The 8856-nt window shown below is 30.5% G+C and overlaps 1 long non-coding RNA gene across 1 annotated transcript; it reads right to left on the reverse strand.

The window, feature by feature from the left end:
* Window positions 1-4637: 4637 nt before the first annotated feature.
* Window positions 4638-8077, reverse strand: LOC148544801 (uncharacterized). Its single transcript, XR_015900123.1, has 2 exons — window positions 7123-8077; window positions 4638-4984 (listed from the first exon to the last, which is right to left on the reverse strand). It is a non-coding gene; the product is annotated as an uncharacterized LOC148544801 (long non-coding RNA).
* Between the last annotated feature and the right edge of the window lie 779 nt (window positions 8078-8856).

The raw sequence follows: 8856 nt of genomic DNA on the forward strand, positions 1-8856 counted from the left end.
TTTGGACGGAGGCCTGTTATGTTTAATAGAGAGAAACGTTGGGATTGATTTGTACATTAATTTTTTTGGGAGACTAAAATGTTAATTTTTAAAATCTTTGGGGACTGATATGGGTAGTTACTCTGCAGGAAAATGAACTGGGGACTGATTTGTCTACCGGAGTAAAACTTTAGGGATTGATCTGTGTATTAATTTTTTTAGGGACTTAAATGTCCGTTTTTAAAATCCTTGGGGACTGATTTGGGTAATTACTCTATATATTAGGTTTGGGCTCAATTTGGTCCGGTCCAACCCATTAGCATTTTAAGTTCGTTTAGCCTAATATCGGACCAAAATCTTTTAAAATTAGTGTCTGATTTTTAATTCTAAATTATTTTTAACCCTTCTAATTAATAAATTCAATTTTTTAAATATATTCACTCATAATTTAATTTGTTTTGTCACTCACAGTGCTAGCCCAATTAGAGCCGATACGCACTTTTTACGTGATAAATGAGATTTTTATGCTAAATTCTATTTTTTCATTAAATTTTCTATTTTAATATTCCTTATCATTGTCAACCTATTCCAAACAAATAAATTATATTTTTATTTTATTTTAATTATTTTCGGTTCTTATAATCCAATCACTCTTAGGTTGGCTATTATGGATGATGACAGTATTAACTTTAGGGTAGATGATAAGACATTACCACTAGAAGACGATGATATTTAAGAAGAAGTGATTGATAGAGATGAAGAAGAAGAGTTCGATGACCAAAAAAATTACCTTAAAAGAGGAGGATGCACCAGAGGAAGAACATGATGAATCTGAATAAGGTTAACCTAAATATAGTTTAAATAGCTTGTTGTATGTTTAAATTTTATTTGGTAAGCTCATATAATTACGACGCACACTACCCTTTGTTCTATCTTATATATTTCTTTGTCAAACTTTGATTAGATTATGATATAATTACATTGTTTTATGTAGGCATGACAATAGGTTGACGTGTCACGAGCAGGCCTTGTTTTGATTACGATGACAATGACTATCAAGCTTCATAGTCATTAAGGCTTTGTTTAGGGCTTTGTTTTGATTTGTTTAGTAGCATTTTATTCTTTTATGTTCTTATTCTTTATATTTGATATTTCACATTATATGTAAATTACTAGTTTATTCTTTACTAATTGGGAGTTGACTATTAATTATTAAATATCGGAGTCCATTATAGGTTCGAGAGAAAAAAATTAAAACTACCGTCGGATTTACTGTCGGAATCACTCGACGGTAACGATAATCCAATTTAATAAAAAAAATAAAAAGACTACCGTGAGATTTACCATTGGAAAATGTGGCGTGAAATCACAATGCGTGGAGCCAAATTTGCCGTTGGATAATTTTTTACGGTAACTGACATCAGATTTTCGTAACCTTAATATCATAATCCGACGTTAATTCTGCCGCAATTGCTGTCGAAAAAATAAATTCGCCGGTAATTAGTTATTAGCGAGATTTATGTCGGATTTAATTCGGCTCAAAATCTAACAATAATCGATTTACCGGTAGATTATTTTTGTTATTTCACTTGTAAATTTGACAGTATTTAATATTTTTCTTGTAATAAATAACAGACACATGCCATTGAATTTGACAATAGATTGAGAACATCTCTTGCAAACTTGCATCATCCGTGACGTATATAGCATGAAATTTAATAAATTCAACAAACATTAATATAAGACACTTAAATAAAATACTCGCTACCTTCTTTAGTATTTGAAAATCTATATTATGACAAATAACACTCTTCAGCTCCTTAAGTGATTTTACAAGAAAAACAACAAATATACATAAATTATGATCCACAAATATTTCGTCTTCAAGTGTTTGTGATAAAATCTGATTATTATAATATATTCTTTAAACTAGCATCATATTCAATTTTTTTCCTTCAAAATATTTGCTAGCTCTCACTTAGCACATAGGAATAAGAAAAAAAAAATTTGTAGCGACAAAGGTTGAATATTTAGCATGACGAAAAAAAAAAGGTGGAGAAGTGACGAATATAAAGACGAACGGATTTTCTTATACAGGTAAACTTTTAACAAATTATAAGCCGCAATCACAATTTATAAAACTTATGAAATTAGGATTCACGATTTATGCCTTTTTTTTTGTTTTTTTTTTTTAATATTTTTTGTAAAATCGTTCATCACATTTTCAAGTTCATTTAATCATTCATGTATTAATGTATTTAACCAAAATAGTCTCCTATTAAAGTGAATCACACCTCTGTTTCTCAATATAAAAAAAAATAGCCCAATAATTGTATCTTTTAAAAAATGCTTAATTATTTTGTCAAAAAAAATAAAAATTGAATTGACTGAACAAACAAATTAAAATAGGTATTGATTTTGTTTTCCGAAATCCACAATGCCACTTGGCACGCCATCGTTCAAGTTGGTGGAAAAGTGCCAACATCATTATCAACAATTTGCGACGGGTACAAGGATTTTTTTACTCTTATAAATTAAATAAATACTAGATTTACCAAAATAAAAATTTTTGAGTATTTACCGTTTTAAATAACTCTATCATATCTTATTTATACTGTGAACGAAATTATTTTGCACGTATTTTGTTTACAGTGTAAACGAGATATGACTTGTATGGCTGGGACGTGTGTAAACGATATATATATATATATATATATATATATATATATATATATATATATATATATAAGACTTTACTAAGCATCTATAAAAGGGTGTATAATTTTTGGTATTTTTCACACACAATTAATATCCTTTTTCTATCTCGTTTCTCTAAAAACAAAGCTGAATAGACAGTAACAATTCATTTATAGTTGTGGAGCTTTATCCGAATTGTCGTATGAAAAATGGTGACAACAGGGTGACATTCGAGTGTCAGGATCCGATATTGTTTCGCAATCAGCGTGTGGAGACGTTGTCGGATTTGAAGAGTTTGATATTGAGCAAGCTTGGGAGGACACAAACCAGGAAAAAGAAAGGATAAAGATGTCGAGAAAGTGAAACTGGGGCCAGGAAGTCAACTGTAAACAGCTTCTATATATAGGGACGTACTGGCCATATCTCATTTACAGTGTAAACGAGATGGCATTGCACATATCTCGTTCACACTGTAGACAAGATATACACGTGTCACGCTGACGTGTCATATCTCGTTTACAGTGTAAACGATACGTGCAATCCCATCCCGTTTACACTGTAAACGAGATATGACAGGAAAATTTATTTCGATAATTTCTCCAAATATTATTTATTTTCGTAAATATTACATTTATTTTATTTATAAAAATAAAAAATTCCGTGTACAATGATATAATAATTATTAATTATTTTATATAAAATTTAATTTTAATGTACTTAGTTTGTAAAAAAATTTATATAATTATATAATTAATTATATATTTAAATAAATTTTTAAATAATAAATTTAAAAAATAATTATCTTTAGATAATGTAATAATATATAAATATTTGTATTTGTATAAATTTATCTATACTATTAGTATACAAAATTAAATCTATTTTATATTTATTATGAAAAAATAAGATATTAGTGTCTCAAATAGATATTAGACCACATTTGTTTAGAAGTACAAAATATTAAGATAGAGATACTAATATATAAAATCGTATTTATTAGATAAGGCAAAAATAGAAATATTGTGTTTAGAGATATTGAATTAATATATTTTGTATTTATCTTGATAAAAAAAATACAAAAATATGAACAAAAAATACAATTTATTTTTCTATTATTCTTATTAATCATTTATAATTATATAGTTATTATTATATTTTTTTCAAAATTTTTTGAATAAAAAAATAAAAATAAATTAGATTTTATGATTTGTTCTAATTTATCCCCAAACAAAATACAAAATACTAATTTTTTTATCTCTATTATTTGTGTCTTATTTTCAATATCTTATCTTATTTTTTGTCCTATTCTCAGAACCAAATGCGAAAACTACTTCTAATTTTTATATATCATAATAAATACAAAAAGAACTATAATTTAGTGGTTAAAAATCAATTAAATATAATTTAAAGGCTTTATATTAGTAATGTATCTAAGGAGAGGAAATTTTTTTAAATAAATAATTTAATTATTTTAATTATTAAAATATGTAATTTATAACATATAATTTATGTCGTTTATACTGTATACGAGATATATGTATTTGTAAATATAAAAATATAACTTTTAAAAATAATAAAAATATTAATAATTTAACAGTAAATGAGATATGTGTATTTGTAAATATAAAAATATAACTTTTAAAAATAATAAAAATATTAATAATTTAAATTGAAACAAACTTTTAAAAATAAAACGTTTCAAATAATAGAGAAGATTAGCGATTTCATATAATAGAAAAAATGGAGGGTTTCAAAATAATAAGAGAAATAGGCGATTTTAACTCTCTGATTAATAGATGACTAGGCATATCATGTAATTTAAAACTGCCTTTTAAAATAGGCACATTATTTTATTAAAAACTAATTCATTATTTAACTGTCAATAAATATATAAAAAATAGATCGAATTGGATTAATTTAAATTTAAAAAAAAAAAATTTAAGGTCGAATGACTCATTGAATTCCTAACCAATTCATTTCAGAAAGCATACATTCATGTTCCTTATCTCGGTGCTATTCATTTCTCAGCCACAAAATGATGCCATTGAGAGAGAGCTCTATAAGCTCATGACTATGCAAATTAGAGTATTTGTTGTTTACATGACACCCCGTCTTGTCTCTCTCTCGTCTCTTTGCCATTCGCAAAGACCTCGAGATGATGGATGAAGATGATCTTAGTTTTTTAAAAAATAATGTGCTAATTTAAATGAATAATTTTAAATTATGTAATATATTTAGTCGTTTATTAACCATTTAGTTAAAATCGCCCTGTAGTTTAGTCGCGGCTCCTCGTCGAGGATTCCTGAACCTGTTGCAGAAACAGAAGATCTGTAGATGGTGAGAACGTCGTCCTCACATGTTCTCAGTAGGAATAGTGAATGCCGTAAAAATACAGAATAAATACAAATAGTTAACTCATATCCCAAACACAATTTTCTTTATTAAACCCTTAAAATTCTTCCTAAGTCTTACTAAGTCTTACTTTAAGCTGTTTAAACCTTTCTTTAAACCACATTAGTAAGTTTGCCGCATAACAAAATAACCAATTAAGCATACAAGCAAGACACCAAGGCAAACAGCACAAGCAAACAACACAATCACAGGAAAATAAAATAAACAACCACAGTCAAATGCAAGTGTGCAAACAATTCATGATGTATGCCTGTTCCTAGCGCAGACCATCAGCTCATGCGTTGGTTGTCTACTCGCAACCCGATGTTACTCGGAGTGAACCCCGAATATGGTTCCTTTACTGTGTCAGTTAGACACCTTGGCATTACGGTTACCCGTGTCAGTTAGGCATCATCATAATAGCATTTTAATGTGCATCACAGTAAGTAATAGTGCTATCAATTAGATGAACATTCTCGCATTAGCAATCTCAAGCTATCAGTTAGACGGGCACTTTCGCATTAGTAGTTTAGCGCAAGGCCCGTTTAACATATAATTCTCAATTATTTATTTCATTCTTTACTTCCCTTTTCTTTTCATCTAAGTATCCTTTCCAATCTTTAATTCCCACTTTCTTTTCTTTCCATTATGCCTCCATTTCACCTTATATCTAAGCATACCTCCGCATCACCAAGAAACTTAAAAGTACCTCCGCATCACTGTGAAACTAGGCGTACCTCCGCATCACCGCTTAGCTTTAAACGTGTCCTAGGAATAACCTACACACCTTTGTTTAACTAAGCTCTTACATTCTGCCAAATTTGGACATATCCTTTGGGTCTAAATCAAGTTTTACCACGTTTGGATTAGAATTGAATCCGATAGCCAACTTAATAAAATCTGCTGCCGCACTAAAGAGAATTCAGAAAAAATATAGCAAGCAGCTCGGTTTTTGATAAATCTATAATAAATTCAATTCTAATCCATTACTTCTAAATTTTGGTGAGGATACACTCGACACCCCTAAGTTTTAGAACAAACAATTTTCAGATTCTTAGCGCCTTGTTTGGTTAATTAAATATCAATTGGAAGTACTGCCCTGTTTCTTTAATTTGGTTCTGAAGTTCCTGAGAACAGCCCAGCTTCCAAGAGACATAACTAACTCTACAAAATAGCTATGGACATGAAATTTGTACTCACTTAAAATAGGCTTTCAGATCTTAAAAATCCATTTGGAAGCAACTCAAAATTCCAAATAAAACAAAAGTTATAGCGGCTAAAAGTTGGTACTGCAAAATCAGAAAACCAGAAAATTCTACGGCAACCACTAAACTTCAAAAATTCATATCTTCCAAACCGCTTGGCCAAATTCTCTGAAAATTTTATGGAGAAATCTTGACTTGAAATTTATAGAAAAATGGATTGGTTCGAAAATCATGTCTAGATTGCTCCCAGATTTTATTTTGAGTTGCTGCCAATTATGCAGAAAATTCTGCATTAAGTAATTTAACAACCCTTCATACCAAACTATATATTCAAGCCTAAAATTCCTCTAAAACCACAATTCCGACTTTCTTTTGACTAATCAAAGTTGCAAAAGTGTTTAGCACAGCCCCAGGAGTTCAGACTCTTCCATTCACCCCTTTTCACAAGTGCACATATACTTAATTGAACATGTACTTAGTCATAATCAAATTCTCACTTTTCTGCACTATGTCAACCATAACTTTTCATTTATACATCATCATTCAAACATATAATAAGTCTTTATTCCTCATCAATCAAGCATATGATAAATTATTAATTCTCATCAGCAAGCACAGCCACAAAAATAACAATCTATCTGTCCTATTCCTTACTTCCACAATTTCAATTTAGCAAGCAACACTAAAATTATCAACATTCACAATCATCAATTCAATCATAGTAGCGAATCGTTCACAACCAAAATTCGAACTCAATAACAGTATAATTATTAACATATTTGCAATTATCTACTATACTTTTGAGTATTCTTAAATCGAAAATTCTTAATTTTAAAATAAAATCCCCTACCGTAAATCGACTCAGCCACGCGATTTGGACCAGCAGCGATAACCCATCTGCGGCAATGACAGCAGCATTCATTTCTTATTGCAACGTCAATGACCACAGCACCCGGAGGAAATATTGGATCTAAATTGAATGAAAGACAACAAGAAATAGTGCTGGAAAAATCCAAGGTAAAGCAGAGGCTCAATAAAGTCAGAATGGTAGAATACCGAAGTGAAGCAGATCCAAGGAAAAAGAGCGAACCAGAATAGTTCCAAGTTAGTGCCACCGGTGGTTCTAGTATTGTTTCTTCGGTGAGGAAAAAGGCAGGACATGGCTAAGCAAGGGAGTTACAGTGACCCCAAACAGCTTCAACAACAAGGACGATAGTTTGGTTCACCACCATCAGCGACGCACAGCTCAACAGCAGACTCCACCTGCGGCAATGGCGGTAGCAACGGCGACGTCAATGGCTCCGGCGGCTGACCGTAGCAACAGCAGCAGTGCTACCCTCCTTCCCATCATTCTCTCTTCTTCGTCATTATTCCTCTTCTTCTTTGCCCTAATCGGCGTCGACGGCAGCAAGGTGTGGCGGTGACGATGCGAGACAACGCCCCTTCCTCTTCTCCTCGATCGCGCCTTCTCTCTCGATCTTTGCTTCTCTTCTGCTCGATCGCCCCTTCCCTCTCTCTGTTTCTCTCTCTCGACGGCGACGGCGGCCCCTAGCCCTGCCTACGCTGTCCGCTCCCTCCTCTCCCTCTCGCGTTCTTTTGATTCCCCACTCTCCATCTCTGATTTCTGGCTGTTTCTTTTCTGATTTCTGATTTCTTCTTTTTCTGCTGTGTCGGATGGTGTGAGGGGTGAGTGAGGAGGGTGTTACCGTGTTTATGGTGAGGTTGAGGGAAAGACAAGTAAGGATATACGTGTAAGGGAGTGGTGTATGTAAAACTAAGGGAAGATGTTCACATGTACTGTTGTACTTGAGTGAAACATGCTATTCCATTACTTTTAGCCATAGAGATATATATTAAAATATGTAGATGGTGGAGATTTTGATAAATTTTATAGAGTAAACTCCATTTTTCTAAGTGCATGGAGGAAAAGAGATGCGTTGATTCAGTATCCCATTTTATAAGAGTAAAAAAGACACTTTTGTGCCACTTACTTGGCTAATGAATAATGACTGATGAGCCATGCGTTACTTTATTAAATAGAAGTTACAGCTTAGCTAAAATTTTAATGAGTCCTTGACCCAAAATAAAATAGTAGATAAAATAGATAAAATTATAAATTGTATTAATACAACTTACCGTAATAATAATCACAAAAAGATATAAGTCTTTTTTTTCTTTTTGATTGCAAAATAGAACTTGTTAATAACTTTATATGTCATGCATTTTTAAAAAAAATATTATAGATAAATATTAGAGAATTATTTAAAAAAAAATTCACTAGATTTTTTTAATTTGTTAGGTTGTGGTGAAAAAATTTAACAAACTTAGTTTAGATATTTTTAACATTTTATAAGAAGTAAAAAATATCTATAACAACTGAATTTGTTAATATAGAATTTAGGACATATGAAATTATATTTTAAAATAAATAATTGTTCATTAATTATATTATAAAATTGAATAAATATGCTATTTGTTTTCAATATTTTTATAATATAGAATTTATTACTTTCATATTATTTCAAGAATTTTGTTCAATGTTATTTTTGACTCTTTAAATATATTTTACTTATAACTTTAGAGA

Source organism: Arachis ipaensis, chromosome B9, assembly GCF_059453495.1.
Source record: "Arachis ipaensis isolate K30076 ecotype BB chromosome B9, ASM5945349v1, whole genome shotgun sequence".
NCBI lineage: Eukaryota > Viridiplantae > Streptophyta > Magnoliopsida > Fabales > Fabaceae > Arachis > Arachis ipaensis.